Consider the following 17,581-nt stretch of genomic DNA (forward strand, 5'->3'; position numbering starts at 1 on the left):
ACTATCCTAGTAAACAAAGGTGTTTGCCTTCTTCATAGAATTTCAAAGCTTAGTGTAAATAAGGCCATTGTATTTTAGTCTCTGGGAGTTTTAATTTATGTGTGACTGATCTTCATGCTATTTAGAAGAAAAAGCAGACAGTGTGGGATTTATACAATATATATATTAGATTTATGATATGTCTTTGTTGCTTTTCCATGAGAGTACAAATTCCACTGTAATTACTCATACCACGCTCTAATGCGCAGGACCCCGGGAGCGACCATACGCAATTTGCGAATATGTGCACGCACAGCCGAACACGCACGCACACGGAGGCCACCTATGTGGTGTTTGTATGTAATGTGTGTTTTGTAATATTTTCTGACTTCGACACTATTGTCTGTCAACTTAAACATTGTCAAGCTATTATACCGCACCCTAGACGATTGGTGTGTCTTTGGCAATGAAACTTGCACCTGCTCCATGCTAGATTTGGCATCAGAGTATGGCCTTCAGTAATATGTCTGAGTTCGCAACCACTTCTCTGACAATATGCCTATAACAGGCAATCTCCATGCGTCCACCTAGCCACCTACCAATCACCACCCAGCAACGACCAATATATTTTCAAGACTTTTCTGAGACCATGCTTCTCACACACAACTGAAACTCTGCGCACGGAGCATGGACACACACAGTAGGAAAAAACTCAGCTGCACCCAACATCAGCATTGCGTCTGACTCAGAATAAGGCCTTATAACTGGACATTTGGATTTTTCTAATACATTACAACTAACTGTCTCTAACTGCCATAGATTTTTCCTGGTTTTAAGGATTTACCCTCGGAATTTTTTGTCTTTTGAAATGGCCCCACTATACAATATATTTTTTCTTCTCTATATAAAATTACAATTTAAATAATGTTGTTGTTTTTTTATTGTCTTTGTGTTATAGGTTATTTAATTTTCATTAATTATGAGCATTTAAAAAATAAAACAACTGCATCATAATTTACTTTCAGTGAATACACTGTATTATGTTGGGTGTTGTAGTACACCATGGACCGCCTAGACTGTGCCATACGTGACTTGCATACATCTCCATGGAAATATTATTTATTTACAGTTTCTTATATAGCGCAGCATATTCCGTTGCGCCTTACAATTGGAAAAAAACTGTGATAAGACAAACTGGGTAATAACAGACAGACTTAGAGGTAGTAAGGCCCTACTTGCCATCTTACAATCTATAGAAATATTCTAAACATGTCCACAACTATGTAATAACAAAGTAGTAGACATGGCTATTAGGCAGTAAAGTTTGATCAATGTCCCAAGAAAAAGTTGACAAGATTAATATATATATATAAAAAGTTCATATTTATAGAAACATTACCGTAATATGCAGACGTGTCCTCATACGCCTAGCCTCAATAAGACATACGACGCAAGACACTTGCCGAGCTGTGTAGTGTAGCAACTTTTTGTTTAAATTTGCAAAACACCACTCACCCTGTACCAGAGAGACGGTGCTGCAACTGTAACCGCACAGGAGCTAATTCTAAATTTGTTGTAAATGAAGCCCAATGGAACTTGACATGAAAACAGGCGTAGCCGCTGCAATGTAGCATTTCAAATACAGATTCAGACACATTTGCACACATATGTACAAGTGTTGCATACTGTATCAAATAAATCAATGTAGTCTCTTAAAGTGGGTTTGTTGCATCTTATTGCGATTAAGATGCAAATTTGAGCGATAAAGACATGAAAAATCCGAGAAGGGGCGTTTGACGCAGCTGCGGTGTATCAGGCCACATCTGAACGTCACTGTGTCTGCCTTCTTCCGAGATCCTGCTCCTCAGACAGGTGTAGACAATCTATAAGAGACATCGAGATGGGGGGGAACGTGGCCTGGCCGGCAGACGAGGTGGCTGTGACTTTGATGAGCTCCTGCCTTTCAGCCTCAAAAGTTCCCCTTTCGCAGTACCCCACTGTAATCTATAACCCCCTCTACATCCACAACACCCTCACCCCACCGCCTGTCAGCGACGAGAACGTGCTGCGGAGCCGAACGATAGCTCCTGCTATCTCAGTGAGCCGCGGCCTTCCTGCCTTCACAAAGCCGGGACCTCAGGCAGCGGGACGTACTGAGCCGCGTCGGAGGTGCAGCAGCGGCGCGCTCTGTCATCCCGCCCAGCAGCGGACTTTTAACCCGGTCCCCCTCTTCTGCTCCTACCAGCCGTCTGGGGCATTTCATATCTGCAGCTCTGGAGCTCATACCACTGTTCTGCCTAGGTCTCCCAGCGTGGGCTCCCTGCACGGCGGCCATCTTGCCTTCACACCACGGAGCAGAGAGGTATGCTCCCTTGCATTTCAGAGTGAAGGTGCCAGACTGATTAAAGGGCTCTACCGTGGTTCCTGCACATGCTCTCATCCACTGCAGTCTCTACCCAGTGTGTAACCCACGTAACTGGTTGGGGTTATCTATATCCTAGGTTTTCAATCCTAAATAAGACACTCCTCACTCATATTTGTCTACAGTGCATTCTCCTATCTAGCTGTTTCTAATATACTGCCCCTCTGCAGTTGCTGACACAGCAATTATACCCTCTGCGGATTCCTTTTCTATTGTGTGCTGGAAACGGAAACTGAAGAGATATTTACAGCCGCTGAATTAGCCAGCCGTTTACCACTTGATAATCTTCATCATTCAACCCCCACTTTACCCCATAGGTGGGAGGTAGCTTGCGTTCTCTGTGTATATGTGGGAGCCAATGTCATTTTGATGATGCTGCTGGTCAGATCATCATAGGGGACATACCTCATTGTTGTACAGCTGGACGTGCTGACTCTGCTCGTACCCTGTTCCATTTCCTTTACATATCTGCTCCTCCCGAATGATGGAGGTATTGATTCAACTTGTGCAACTGTGAATAGCATATTTGCCATCTGCTCAAACCGGAATAATATGCTATTTTCTCTCCACTCATCTTCGATGTTTAAACTGTAAAACATGCCAAATAGCAAATGTGATACATTCGTTTAGTGACCTCGATGCTGGACCAGTACTGATCTAACTATATATTACTTCTTATATCCACCAAAAGTGTTATGGACAAATTCCTTACTTTGGCTGCACCTAAACCCCAACGTGCTAAGAGTGGAGACCCCTTGGCACTGTAAGTCAAGTGGGACTTCCGTGCGTCTCCCACCGCGGAGACACTATCTGGCTGGCACCTGGGGTCCTGCTAATTAATCACTAATTACTAGAATAATTCACTAATTGTGATCCACTGTAATACCCTTTCTCAACGCTCTTTAAAAGATGAGCTTTGGTCACGAGACCTCTGTCTGGGGGCTCCACGGCATGTCTCTCTAATGTGACCTTACCTCTCTCTGGTCCCCTATTTGTATAAGAGTACTACCTAAGCTCCCTCCCTCCCCTACCTCTGAGGCGTAGTCTGCATTCCTTCTCCTACCCTCCTCCGCTATGTCGCAAAGAAACAAGAAAGCCCAAATGGCCCCTACAAACTTTTTTGGGAACAAAACTAAACCTGCACAGTCACAGCGGTCCCTCCTGGACTCGTCATCTTCCCAACAATTCTCTGACTCCGGTATCGACCCACAGATTCAGGCTGTGATAACCAGCTTACTAGAAGGTGTGCGGTCCGCTTTTAGCCAAGAACTCTCCAAAGCGGTTTCGGAATTTAAAACGGAAATTGCCTCTTTGGGTTCCAGGATGGATGCTTTGGAAACAAAGACCGACGACCTCTGTCGCTCACAAGTGCGCATGGATTCGGAACTTACCAGGCTCCAGGATGAGATTGAAATGCTTAAGGAGAAGCAGGAAGATCAAGAAAATCGCTCCCTCCGGCATAATCTTCGTATTCGGCATGTCGCGGAATCTGTGTCCGGTTCCTCCCTGCAGACTTTTCTTAAAGATTTTTTTCAACACCTGGTACCAGACCTTTCTGATGATGACTGCATTTGCGACAGAGCCCATAGGGCTTTAAGAAGTAAACCCTCGGCATCTCAACCTCCCAGAGATGTTATTGTCCGCCTACACTACTATAGATCCAAGGAGCGAATTTTGTTTGCCACTCGAGACACTCCTACTATTCCCTTCCGGGACATGCACCTACAAATATTCCAGGATTTAGCTCCTTCCACCATACAGAAGAGGAGGAACCTTCAACCTGTTACAAGGATTCTCCGCCAGCATAACATCCGATACAGGTGGGGCTTTCCTTTTCTCCTCCAAGTCTCAGCCAATAATGCCATATATCCGATTAAAACTCTAGTGCAGGATCACGAATTACTCGCAAAACTAGATCTGCTCCCGGACTTCGCCCACGCCTCCTCCTCCCCGATCTCTCCTGCATCTCAACGCCCGAAGCCTCCAATGGCTGAATGGACAAGAGTGGGCCGTCCACGCTCCAGGGAGGCGGACCCCCCTTGACTTTCCTAGGTCGATTTCTGTGCCTCTACCCTCAATTGCCACAACGAATTGACTTTGTCCCTTATTATGACTTTGTTTTGCTCTTGATATGACTGGGCCGGTCTTAGCGACAGGTCACAGACCCTGCTCGGTCTCGCTAGGACATATCTTGTCTTTTTCTCCCTGTGTTATGTGTTGTGGTTTTGTTTTTGTTTATTTATATATGCAGGTCACAGACAACCAGTTCTTTGAGAACCAGCTGTACGGACTTTCACCTAAAGGTCCAGTTATACCCCTTTATTGATTCAATGCGATTTCACATTTGTTATTTCAGTTTATCTAGTTAAACTTTGGTCCGTCATTATGTGCTATAAGGCCACCTTTGACCTCGTTACTACATGACTGCTTATGTGCTACTGTTTGGAAGTTATGCAGACCTGAATAGTTTCCCCTCCCTTCCCCCTATAGACTCCCCTCCCTTCTTACCCCTACAGGTAGTACAATGTTTCTTTTCCCTACGTTTAGGGAACTTTGTTATGCTGTTGAAATTTTCGACAGGTTGGGGACCAGAGTATTCTGGTCGCACCAGTTTCGAATCCCACCACCCCCATGCACCCTTTGTTTGTAGTGATTGCAATTTTTTCATTACTGATACTGCGGTCCTTGATCGGGACCCACCTCTTTAGGGTTTACGCCCTTATGGGCACTCTCTGTCTCTCTTTCTTTTCACTCTATGCTACTTACTTTCTCTCTTTTCCCCCTCCTGACCTTTTTAATCTCGGGTTGGACCCTTGCTGTACCAGCGCATTCAGTGCTTCCGGGAATCTAGAGCTTGCCCCTTCTTTACCACTCAGTCATGGCTCTGAAATTACTATCAATCAATGTTAATGGGCTAAACTCCCCCAATAAACATACTGTGGTTCTTTGCGCATGTAAAAGAGAAAAAGCAGATATTGTCTTTCTCCAAGAAACCCACCTCACAGGTCTGCACACCCAGCTAAAAGGCAAGCAGTACTCTCAGACCTTCTTTGCCTCGGCTAATTGTAAAAAAAGGAGGGTCGCGATTTTAATTCACCACAACATTCCTTTTCTTCACTCTAAAACAATAACAGACCCGGAAGGGCGTTATATTCTGGTAATTGGCTCCCTACGCTCCGAAACTTTCACCCTCGCCTCCATATACGCCCCTAACCAAGATCAGTCCCAATTCTTCCAAGTTTTATTTAGGCGTCTTCAAAAGGTTGCACAGGGTCACATAATTTTAGGTGGGGACTTCAACACTGTTATTGACCACTCACTGGATAAATCTGGCCCCCCAAATGCTAAAAAGGACGTTACCGCTTCTAAGGCGTCTCTCACCCTTTCCTCGTCTCTTAAACAACTGAATTTATGTGACTCATGGCGGTTATGCCACTCCTCGGCTCGAGACTACACACATTGGCCCTCATTCCGAGTTGATCGGTCGCAAGGCGAATTTAGCAGAGTTACACACGCTAAGCCGCCGCCTACTGGGAGTGAATCTTAGCTTCTTAAAAATGCGACCGATGTATGCGCAATATTGCGATTACTAACTACTTAGCAGTTTCAGAGTAGCTTCAGACTTACTCTGCCTGTGCGATCAGTTCAGTGCTTGTCGTTCCTGTTTGACGTCACAAACACACCCAGCGTTCGCCCAGGCACTCCCACCGTTTCTCCGGCCACTCCTGCGTTTTTTCCGGAAACGGTAGCGTTTTCAGCCACACGCCCCTGAAACGCCGTGTTTCCGCCCAGTAACACCCATTTCCTGTCAATCACATTACGATCGCCGGAGCGAAGAAAAAGCCGTGAGTAAAAATACTTTCTTCATAGTAAAGTTACTTGGCGCAGTCGCAGTGCGAACTTTGCGCATGCGTACTAAGCGGATTTTCACTGCGATGCGATGAAAAATACCGAGCGAACAACTCGGAATGAGGGCCATTATTCAGCCCCTCATCAGCAATACTCACGAATTAACATGCTCCACATCTCTCATTCCACTGCCTCTTTAATTGCGGACGCTGGCATATCCCCTTTTACATGGACCGACCATGCAGGTGTGTATATTTTATTAGACCTCCTCCAGGGCCCTCCACCGACTCGTATATGGCGTCTAGATGACACATTATTGTTACATCCTTCGACCTTAACTGACCTCAAAAAGACCCTGAAACACTATTTTGACGACAATAACACTCCAGACGTTACTCCTGGAATTGTGTGGGAGGCTCACAAAGCCACTCTCCGAGGTCACATAATGGTTAAGACCTCTATTATGCGGAAAAGAGCGGCACAAGAAATTTCATCTTTGAAAACTCAAATAACCGCTTTACTGGCCCAACATAAACTATCTCCTTCAGCACCGCTCCTATCCCAGATCGACAATCTCAAAGGTCAATTGAACGCTTTACTTTCTCATCGGGCAGCGGCCATCTTACAAAAACTGAGACAAAGATTTTACGATAAATCAGATAAGGCTGACTCCTTGCTAGCTAATAAGCTGAGACGCACACAAGCTTCCACTACTATTGATAAACTTTTCACCAAAAAATCAAATGGTCTTACGTATAACTCCACAGACATGGTGGATGAATTTAGAGACTTTTATAAATTACTGTACAATCTACCGACATCCTCCTCTCCCTCGACTGATTTAGAGAATATACGGACGTATTTACTGAACACACCGCTACCCACCATTACAGATATTCAGCTAGCATCACTAAATGCAGACATATCACCAGAGGAAGTCACAGCTGCCGTCAAGTCCATGCGGTCTTCAGCTGCTCCAGGACCTGATGGCTTCACGGCCCAATATTACAAAACCTTTGTAAATGAACTCACCCCCCACCTCACTTCTCTGTTCAATAGCATACTAAATGGCTCCTCCTTCGCACCAGCCTCTCTGCAAGCAAACATTTTAGTGATCCCGAAACCTGACAAAGACCCCACGAAATGCGCCAATTATAGGCCAATTTCGTTGCTCAATGTAGATCTTAAACTCTATGCAAAGGTCTTGGCAAAACGTTTAGCTTCCTATCTCCCTCATCTCATACACCCAGACCAAGTGGGTTTCATCCCGGGTCACCAAGCATCTGACAACACCAGAAGGGCTATAGATATAATTCATTCTATACACAAACAGAAACTACCCTCTCTGATCCTTGCACTAGACGCCGAGAAGGCATTTGACCGAATTTCCTGGCCTTTTGCCTTTCAGGTCCTTAACAGAATGGGCTTTACCGGTAAATTCTCCCAAGGCATTCAGGCCCTATACCAACACCCTACAGCCACGGTATCTGTTAACCGTCTCACCTCTTCTCCTTTTCAGATCAACAATGGTACTAGACAGGGATGCCCACTCTCCCCCCCTAATCTTCGCCCTGGTCATGGAACCCCTAGCTGCGAGAATACGTAATAACACTGACATTATGGGTGTTCGTGTTGGTCCGACTGATCATAAAATTGCCCTATACGCGGATGATGTACTCCTATCTCTTGGAAATCCAACCCAATCTTTACATCCCCTTTTAACTGAAATTGACCTCTACTCCCAACTCTCAGGCTATAAAATCAATACTGAAAAAACTGATGTATTAGACTTTTATATTCCTGGACCGACCAAATTAACCCTAGAGGCCTCATTTCCATTTACGTGGCATAAGAAGACACTTAAATATCTAGGTATTTTTTTAACGCATAGACATCATCAATTGTTTCAAGCTAACTTCCCTCGTATTTTAGACCAGATTAAATTAGATCTACTCTCATGGTCTTCTCACTTCGTTTCCTGGATAGGAAGGATAAATTCAGTCAAGATGAACATACTCCCCAGACTCCTTTACCTTTTTCAGACCCTTCCGATCTTTATCCCATCCTATGCATTTAAATTTCTGAGATTTCAGTCTTCTCGCTTCATATGGGCGAATAGACATCCCAGAATTCGCCTACAACTGCTTCAGTGCCCCACTCATGGTGGAGGACTGGGTATTCCAGATTTTAGAAAATATTATGTTGTTGCACAGTTGGCACAATGTGTTCAATGGTGCGGTGCCGAGGCAGGGAAGGTCTGGGTCGATATTGAGGCTACTGATCTGGGACTCTCTTCGATTTCCTCTCTCCTATGGATCTCAAGATCTAGCCGACCTAAAGGTGTGGTTTCTCATCCGATTGTATCTCGTTCTTTATCAATCTGGGATTATGCAAATAGAAAATATAGTCTGGCTCCCTCTCCCTCCCTTGTTATTCCGCTCCTCCATAATCCGGCTTTTCCACCGGGAATGCACAATACAGCATTTCTTCCATGGAAAAGTAGAGGCATTTTGTTCCTTAATGATATTTCCAAGGATAAGAATTTCCTCCAATTCTCTCAAATTCAAGATAATAATTACATACCGACTACACACTTTTTTCAGTATTTACAAATTAGACACTTTCACTCTACAGTGAAACATATACTTATTAAAAAGCCATTATCTGCTTTTGAAGCAATGTGTCTCAGACGCTCTTCCACAAAAGGACTGATTTCTTTTATTTATACACTGCTCTCTGATGGCCCCACAACCCCACACCCTCCCCACGAAAGAGCCTGGGAAACGGATCTTAACTCTACTCTTACTGAGGATGAGTGGTCAGAGATTTGGGACAATGCGGCCTCTAGCTCTATATGCGTCAAAATAAAGGAGAACATTTATAAGTTATTATATCGGTGGTACTATGTCCCCTCCAGACTTAGTAAGATCTATCCTGATACCTCTGATAGGTGTTGGAGAGGGTGTAACTTAGAAGGCTCATTTATGCATATATGGTGGTCTTGCCCTAAGATAGCTAGCTTATGGAATGAAGTCGTCAACTTCATAGCAATTCTATTACATATCCCTGTTCCAAATGACCCCAAATATTTTCTTCTACCACTAGATATCCCAACGTTATCCAAACATCAAAATAAATTGATACGCCATGTGATCTCTGCGACCACATGCCAAATTGCAATGGATTGGAAGCAATTAGCGGCCCCTTCTCTGCACACTATAATGTCCCGTATTTGGCACGTATACCGTATGGAATATATGACAAGCATCCTTAATAACTCTTCAAAATTTTTTATTGCCATTTGGTCTCCATGGATCTCCCTTCATCAAATCAGCTCTCCTTTTGCCATTTGATACTTACCCCCATTAGCGGTATCCCCCTTTTCTTTTTTTTTTAAATACAGGAGCATATGATCCTTTAACCCTGTTCGTCAAGGGTCCAACCCACCCCCCTTATTCCTTATTCCTTCTTCCTTACTCTCTGTTCTTCTACTGTCCTTTAACCCTTTTTTTCTCTCTCTCTCTTACTTTCTGCCTTCTTAGGTTTATCACTTCCTTAAGTGACTACACCATACAGACATTTGTCTTTTCTTTTTTCTTTTTCTTTATTTCTTTAAAAAACGGATAAAATGGATCACATACAGCAATTTAATAGTGCAATAATTCTCATGTATTTATAGGTGTTTTTAGTGTATTAGATTGTGAATACTGGAATTTGTATTGACGTGTTGTGATCTTCCAATAAATAAATCTTTAAAAAAAAATAAAAAAAAATTAAAAGTGTGTTACGAGATTTGCAACGCTAAAAAAAAAAAAAAAAAAAGAGACATCGAGATGAGTATTTTAGTAAACGATAAATAGGTGTATAGCCGAATGCCAAAAATAATTGTGCACCTAAAAATATAATTTACAGATTTTATTTATATACTTTTCAATATCCTGTGTGCCTCTTTCTTATGCAGGTGACGTTATGAATGGTACTGTATATGTGTAAACAAGAAATACCAATAGTGTAGAACACCATGACAGAACAGCCAGTGTTTTAATATTGAAATTAAGTGCCTGCATACCAAAATTATATATGTGAAAATGAACTAGAATTCCTATATGATGTCCTACGGAATCAGCCATATTGGTTTTTTTTAGTCCTCTGACAAACAATTGAAGCTGAAATCCAATAATAGATGCTTACAGTAATGGCAATAGAGAGGTCAAGTATTAAGGTCCACACAATCAATCCCAATGTGTTTCATCCTCATTATAAGTGGTATTCATCAGGGATAACTATATCTCTCTGGAAAACATCTTTTAATAGTTTTTCTTAATTAGTATAGTGCTGTAATCAGGGACCTCTTACATACTGTTTGTTGAGCATTATACCCAGAGCCAAGTTGGGCCCCTGCCTGTTTGGGAAAGTTCTTTGTGATATCCGTGGGATTGGCTTTAGGCCAGTGTACCAGTGCAATAATCAGTAATGATAAAACAGGAAGTGGATGTGCGGATAATGGGAAGGCACACATGGATCATTTGTAAAGGGCCTCATACGCTACAGCGACATGTCGGACCCTCATGTCGCATCCGATTTCCCTTGAGCCACCCGGGCAGCTTCCCGGGCGGCAGGATCGCATAGGATACATCATATGCGGTCCTTTTGCATACAATGTATCTTATGCGATCCCAGCCATGCCTGCGGGAACCGACATATCATGAGTGCAGCACTAACGACCTAGGGGCTCCGATCCGCTGCTCACGGGACCGTGCATCGGATCAGATCGGATGTAACACACATCCAATTTGCCATTTTCCATCCAGTTTATCGCCCCGAAAGGTTGAAATCAGAAAATATCGGGCATTATAAAATGGGGCCCTTTGGGTTTTTTGTTTGGGGGGGGGGGGGGGGAGTTGTAGCTGTATCTGAAAACAGCAAAGGAATCTCTCAGTAGGGGGATTTCTATCTTATTCTGTTAAAACTGGAATTGCTAATGCTAATTATTTATAAGATTGAAAAGCGAATGCAGCAGTTTAATAAAAAGTAAGAATGAAGTGACTTGTCATGGAAATTTTGCATTTGACTTATGTCAGTCTCCTTGCTGTGAGTTCACCGCATGCTCCGGTATCCAGATGCTTGGTCGACATGGATAAAGTCGACAGTAGGTTGACCACTAATGGTCGACAGGCATTGGGTCGACATGGACAGAAGGTCAACATGCCAATGGTTGACACAGGAAAAGGTCGACATGGCTTTTTTAAAATTTTATTATATTTTACTTTTTTTCATACTTTACGATCCGAGTGGACTACGATTGGGAATAGCAACCTGTGCCGAGAACAGCGGTAGCGGAGCGAGGCACCTTGCCTGAACACGCGAGGGGACGTGGGGCACTAATTACGGAGTAAACAACACCAACATTTTTTTTAAACCTCATGTCGACATTCTGTGTCAACCTTTTCTGTGTCAATCTTTTTGTCATGTTGACCTTTTCCAGGTGTCGACTGTGTGCCTGTTGATCTTTTGGGGTTAACCTAGACACTGTCGCCCTTTTCCAGGTAGGCAGCCATACCCGCATGCTCCTGTGGGGATGAGTTCCTGCTGTGAGATCCCCTCTGTCACACCAGCCCAATGCTGGAGAAAGCTCTCGCCATAGCTGATTCTGGTAACAGCAATAGCAGTTAGTGTCAGTGGTGGGCATTCCGAGTTGATCGCAACCAGCAACTTTTAGCTGCTGCTGCGATCAACGGTCCACGCCTATGGGGGAGTGTATTTTAGCTTAGCAGGGCTGTGATCGCTTGTGCAACCCTGCTAAGCTAAAAAAAATTCAAGCAGAAGAAGAGTAGCCCTGGACATACTTACCCTGTGCGATGGATCCAGCGATGATGGGCCCGGCTTTGACGTCACTCCTCCGCGCTCCGTTGTCCTGGACTCACCTGTGTTTTACTCACCACTCCCCGAAAACGCTCTCCAACGGTCCGGATCCGCCCCTCCACACCTCCTTGCTGTCAATCTTCTTAGCAGTCGCCGCTGCGACCGCTCCCGTCGGAAGCCGCAACGTAACCCGGCGACCCCTGTCGCCGGGCAACGTCACGCACGCACCCTGCGCCCGCTGCGCGCGCGCATTCCGGACCCGTTCGCATAGCAGTGAAAAACCGCTGCGTGCGAACGGGTCGGAATGACCCCCAGTGTGTAAATTACTTGGGATACAGCCCTTGATGTTAGTGCATTCAAGGTTTGTGCTGACTTAAGCATTAATGGACGTTTTAACTGTACTTTTAAATGTCATTTCTAGGTGAAATAAATTCTAAGAGCAGTTATTTCCCTAGGAAAACACCTCATTTTACCTGCCCCACAGAGACTCATCTCATATAATTTGTGATCCTTGCTGTTTATACTGCTACACAAAGAATCTCTTTATTGTTTGTTACAGCAGCCTACACAGTAATGTAACACTTATTTTATTACAAATTGTTTATCATTTATATCATGCACATATCAGAAAGCTGATCAGGCTCTTTTTCTGCCTTATACAGATGTTGACCTTGTACATTTTGATTGTATATCCCTCATCCTGATTGCAGTGTTTTGGTCTTGTCTTAATTTTATACTCTGTATTTTAATTTTCTTTTGTTTATTTTCAGTTTACACTGGCTACACAGCAGGTTACTTTACTGATTTAGTTAGGGCTGTAACACACGCGCCGGTTCTCCCGGATGGCAAAAAGCCGGACAAACTGTGTCCGGCATTTTGCCATCCGGGAGAAACCGGCAGAGTCTCTCACACACAGCGGCTTTGAGCCCTGTGTGATGCTGTGCACATGCGCAGCATTAGACACGGCTTGGAAAAAAAACGTTGTGTGTGAAAGCTCCCCTTCACACACACGGTTCACTGACTGCAAAGACGTCCCGACGCCGGCCCGGCAGCCGGACCTTCCAGTGGATAGTTCCGGCTGCAACCCGCCAGCCGGGCCGGGGCCGTGCAGTGTGTAAGGACACTACTCCTCACACTATTCATTACAATGCCGACACGGGAAAAAGCGTGTTTTAGCCCTTAGGGGCTTTTTCCCGTGCCTGTGTTGTAATTAACAGTGTGAGGGGTAGGGTCCTTTCACACTGCACGGCCCCGGCCCGGCTGCCGGGTTGCAGCCGGAAATATCCACTGGAAGGTCCGGCTGCCGGGCCGGCGCTGGGCCGTCTTTGCAGCCAGTGGACCGTGTGTGTGAAGTGGAGCTTTCACACACAACGATTTTTTTTCCAAGCCGTGTCTAATGCTCCGCATGCGCACAGCATTACACACGGCTCAAAGCTGTTGTGTGTGAAAGACCCTCCCGGATGGCAAAACGCCGGACAAAGTTTGTCCGGCTTTCTGCCATCCGGGAGAACCCGGCGCGTGTGTTACAGCCCTTACAGTACTTGTTGACAACTGAACCGGCAAAATGTGAGATTCAGGTAGAAATGGCAATTTGCGATGTTGCATGATTTTACTTCAAAGTGCGACATGCGAAAAGTGAATGAAAAAGCGGGGAAGGCAGTTTGTGGCTATATGGAAAGAACTAGTCATTCTCAAATGTGTCAAATAGCAGATTTTAGATTTTTTTGTTAATGGTGGAAAAATTATAGCCATCAGGTGTTTTCCAGCATGGTAAAGCTTTTGCAGTATTTTGGGGTACAGAAAAACCCTGTAAAGTGATTGTTCAGTGTTTCTATACAAGTTTGTAAAAAGTTTGAAAATACACTTTTAGTCCGAATACTTTTGTTGATATGCACTTCAATTGATGTATTCAATTAGCGGCCAAATCGTTCTCGACAATGCTAGTCCAACTTTTTTTAAAGTCGGATTGACATTGTCAGAAACGGGGCTAAAACCTGATGGATTTGGCCGCGATTCCGACAGAACATGTGGATCCGCAGCTATTCCGCTGATCCATGTGTATTCTCATGTGTTTTCGGAATTGCTGACTTGTCGGAAAAACGGCAGGAGGAGAATTGAATAGGTCGGAACAGTTTCCGGCCTAAAAAAGTTGGAAACTGACGTCTTTCCGACAAGACTGCAGTTCCGACTTTAATTGAATACCCCCATAGGGGTATATGCAATTGCGGTCAAATTGCCGAAAATGTCGAAAAACGGGGCATTTTCGACAAAAAAAAAAATTCGACAATGCAATACAGTTTTTTTTCGACAAAAAAACGGACTTTTCAGATTCGACTTTTTGAAATTCAACAGTTCACAAATTCAACATTTCTGCAATGGTAAAATGCGGCTTTTCGACAAGAGTATATTCAATTGAAAAATGTCGATTCGACAACAGTGCTTTTCGACAGTAAATTCGTCAATTTCATTCCGCCTCACTTTGCTGGCGGAATCTAATAAAAAAAATGTAAAACATGTTTTTTTGTGTGTTTTTTTTATTGCTAATAGCATATCTATTTATATTAGAAGGGATTAGGTACTTGGTTTGTCTATTAGGATTTTCAACTATTGGGGGTCATTCCGAGTTGTTCGCTCGCAAGCTGCTTTTAGCAGCATTGCACACGCTAAGCCGCCGCCTACTGGGAGTGAATCTTAGCATCTTAAAATTGCGAACGAAAGATTCGCAATATTGCGATAAGACATCTCTGTGCAGTTTCTGAGTAGCTCGAGACTTACTCTGCCAGTGCGATCAGTTCAGTGCTTGTCGTTCCTGGTTTGACGTCACAAACACACCCAGCGTTCGCCCAGACACTCCTCCGTTTCTCCAGCCACTCCCGCGTTTTTCCCAGAAACGGTAGCGTTTTTTCCCACACGCCCCTAAAACGGCCTGTTTCCGCCCAGAAACACCCACTTCCTGTCAATCACATTACGATCACCAGAACGATGAAAAAAACGTGAGTAATATTCCTAACTGCATAGCAAATTTACTTGGCGCAGTCGCAGTGCGAACATTGCGCATGCGCATTAAGCGGAAAATCGCTGCGATGCGAAGAAATTTACAGAGCGAACAACTCGGAATGACCCCCATTATTTATATATTTTTTAAAATAATATATTTTTTTTAACTGACTAAAAATTGAGAAAGCATGGTTTTCAGTGGGAAGGGGTGGGAATGGGTTAAAATTCTGGGGGGGGAAATGCGTGGGGTCCCCCCTCCTAAGCATAACCAGCCTCGGGCTCTTTGAGCCGGTCCTGGTTGTAAAAATATGGGGGGGGAAATGGACAGGGGATCCCCCGTATTTTTAGAACCAGCACCGGGCTCTGCGTCCGGTCCTGGTGCAAAAATACGGGGGACAAAAAGCGTAGGGGTCACCCGTATTTTTTGAACCAGCACCGAGCTCCACTAGCTGGGGAGATGATGCCACAGCCGGGGGACACTTTTATACCGGTCCCTGCGGCCGTGGCATTAAATACCCAACTAGTCACCCCTTGCCGGGGTACCCTGGAGGAGTGGGGACCCCTTAAATCAAGGGGTCCCCCCCTCCAGCCACCCAAGGGCCAGGGGTGAAGCCCGAGGCTGTCCCCCCCATCCAAGGGCTGCGGATGGGGGGCTGATAGCCATGTGTAAAAATGAAAGCGGTGAGGTTACCCGCGGTCAGCCGCTGACCGCGGGTGACCTCACCGCTGACCGCAAAGTTCCCACCATTGAAGATAATGGAGAGGCTTTGCGATGCGCTGTCTGACAGCTCGACGCGCATAGCCAATCAGGAGAGTGCCACGACGTGGAGTCACGGGGGTCTCAGCATTCGGGGAAAGGGGTCCCATGTGTAAACATGGGACCCCTTTCAATCCGTGTGGATCGGGTAAATGCGGTTTGTTTTTTGCCAAGTACGTGGATTACAAAAAAAGAACAGGACACTGGATTTAGGTGAGTATAATTTTATTTTCAGGTACCCCGGATTCTACTTGGAGACGTGTGGACAGAGTCGGCGTGTCAACACAGGTAAGTATGTGTGTCGGCATGTATGTAATAAAGATTTACTTTCACGGTGTCTGTGTCCTGTTTTTATTTGGGTATTTTTTTTGCAGTAGAACTACAGGTACCAGCGGGCCCGTTTTACCCCCGCATGCTGGTACTTGTGGTTCTCCAAGTACCAGCTTGCGGGGGAGGCTTGCTGGGACTTGTAGTTCTGCTGCAGAAAACAATATTCTTTCATTTTTACACATGGCTATCAGCCCCCCATCCGCAGCAAAAAATACGGGGGACCCCTGCGCTTTTTGTCCCCCGTATTTTTTGCACCAGGACCGGACGCAGAGCCCGGTGCTGGTTCTAAAAATACAGGGGATCCCATGTCAATTTTTTCCCCGTATTTTTACAACCAGGACCGGCTCAAAGAGCCCGAGGCTGGTTATGCTTAGGAGGGGGGACCCCACGCAATTTTTTTTCGGGTTTTTTTAACAATTTTTGTGCCGTCCGAAAAGTCGAATCCAGGACGCACTTATCCGTCAATTGTCCGTTTTTCGACAGCGGGACTGTCGAATCCGTTTTTTATTGAATATGTCGAATTCCGGCACCCGCCGGCTGGAATTCGACGGTCGAATTGTGTCGAATTAAAAAACGGGCGAAAAAATGCCGCAATTCGCCCGGAATTGCATATACCCCATAGTGTATGTTTGGCCATGTAGTGTATATAACCTTTCCATGGGGGAGGGTATGTATGAAGCCTTAGAGAGTGATAAAGTACATGCCAGTCAGCTCCAAATTGCCATGTTACAGGCTGTTGGCCTGATTTCGTAATTGGAAGTAAAGCAAATAAAGCAAGTAACTTTGTATCTAGAACAAACCATGTTTATATTTTTTTTCTGGATGCTTTTGCATGTAGCCCACAAATGTTAGATGGCATTGTTTTTACACTGCAATTTAGATTTTAGTTTGGACACACCTCATTCAAATATAAATCTCTCTGCACATGTTACATCTGCTGCACCTGCACTGCAGCATGGTTTTCCCCTGGTACACAGTTACTTTTGTTTTTCAGTTAAGTAATTTTTATTTGTAATTTAAGAAAGTAACATAAATAGTAAAATAATAAATAACAGACATATGGGCATCAGTAGCATATAAAACAGCATATTGGGGGTCATTCCGAGTTGTTCGCTCGTTATTTTTTTGTCGCAACGGAGCGATTAGTCGCTAATGCGCATGCGCAATGTCCGCAGTGCGACTGCGCCAAGTAAATTTGCTATGCAGGTAGGTATTTTACTCACGGCATTACGAGGTTTTTTCTTCGTTCTGGTGATCGTAATGTGATTGACAGGAAGTGGGTGTTTCTGGGCGGAAACTGGCCGTTTTATGGGAGTGTGTGAAAAAACGCTGGCGTTTCTGGGAAAAACGCGGGAGTGGCTGGAGAAACGGAGGAGTGTCTGGGC

At 44.7% G+C, this 17,581-nt stretch overlaps 1 protein-coding gene across 2 annotated transcripts in view; it reads left to right on the forward strand.

Annotated features, from left to right (window-relative positions):
- Positions 1 to 17,581, forward strand: part of BEND4 (BEN domain containing 4) — a 226,943-nt gene that overhangs the window by 159,053 nt on the left and 50,309 nt on the right. The window lies entirely within an intron of this gene.

Source organism: Pseudophryne corroboree, chromosome 1 (assembly GCF_028390025.1).
Source record: "Pseudophryne corroboree isolate aPseCor3 chromosome 1, aPseCor3.hap2, whole genome shotgun sequence".
Lineage (NCBI taxonomy): Eukaryota > Metazoa > Chordata > Amphibia > Anura > Myobatrachidae > Pseudophryne > Pseudophryne corroboree.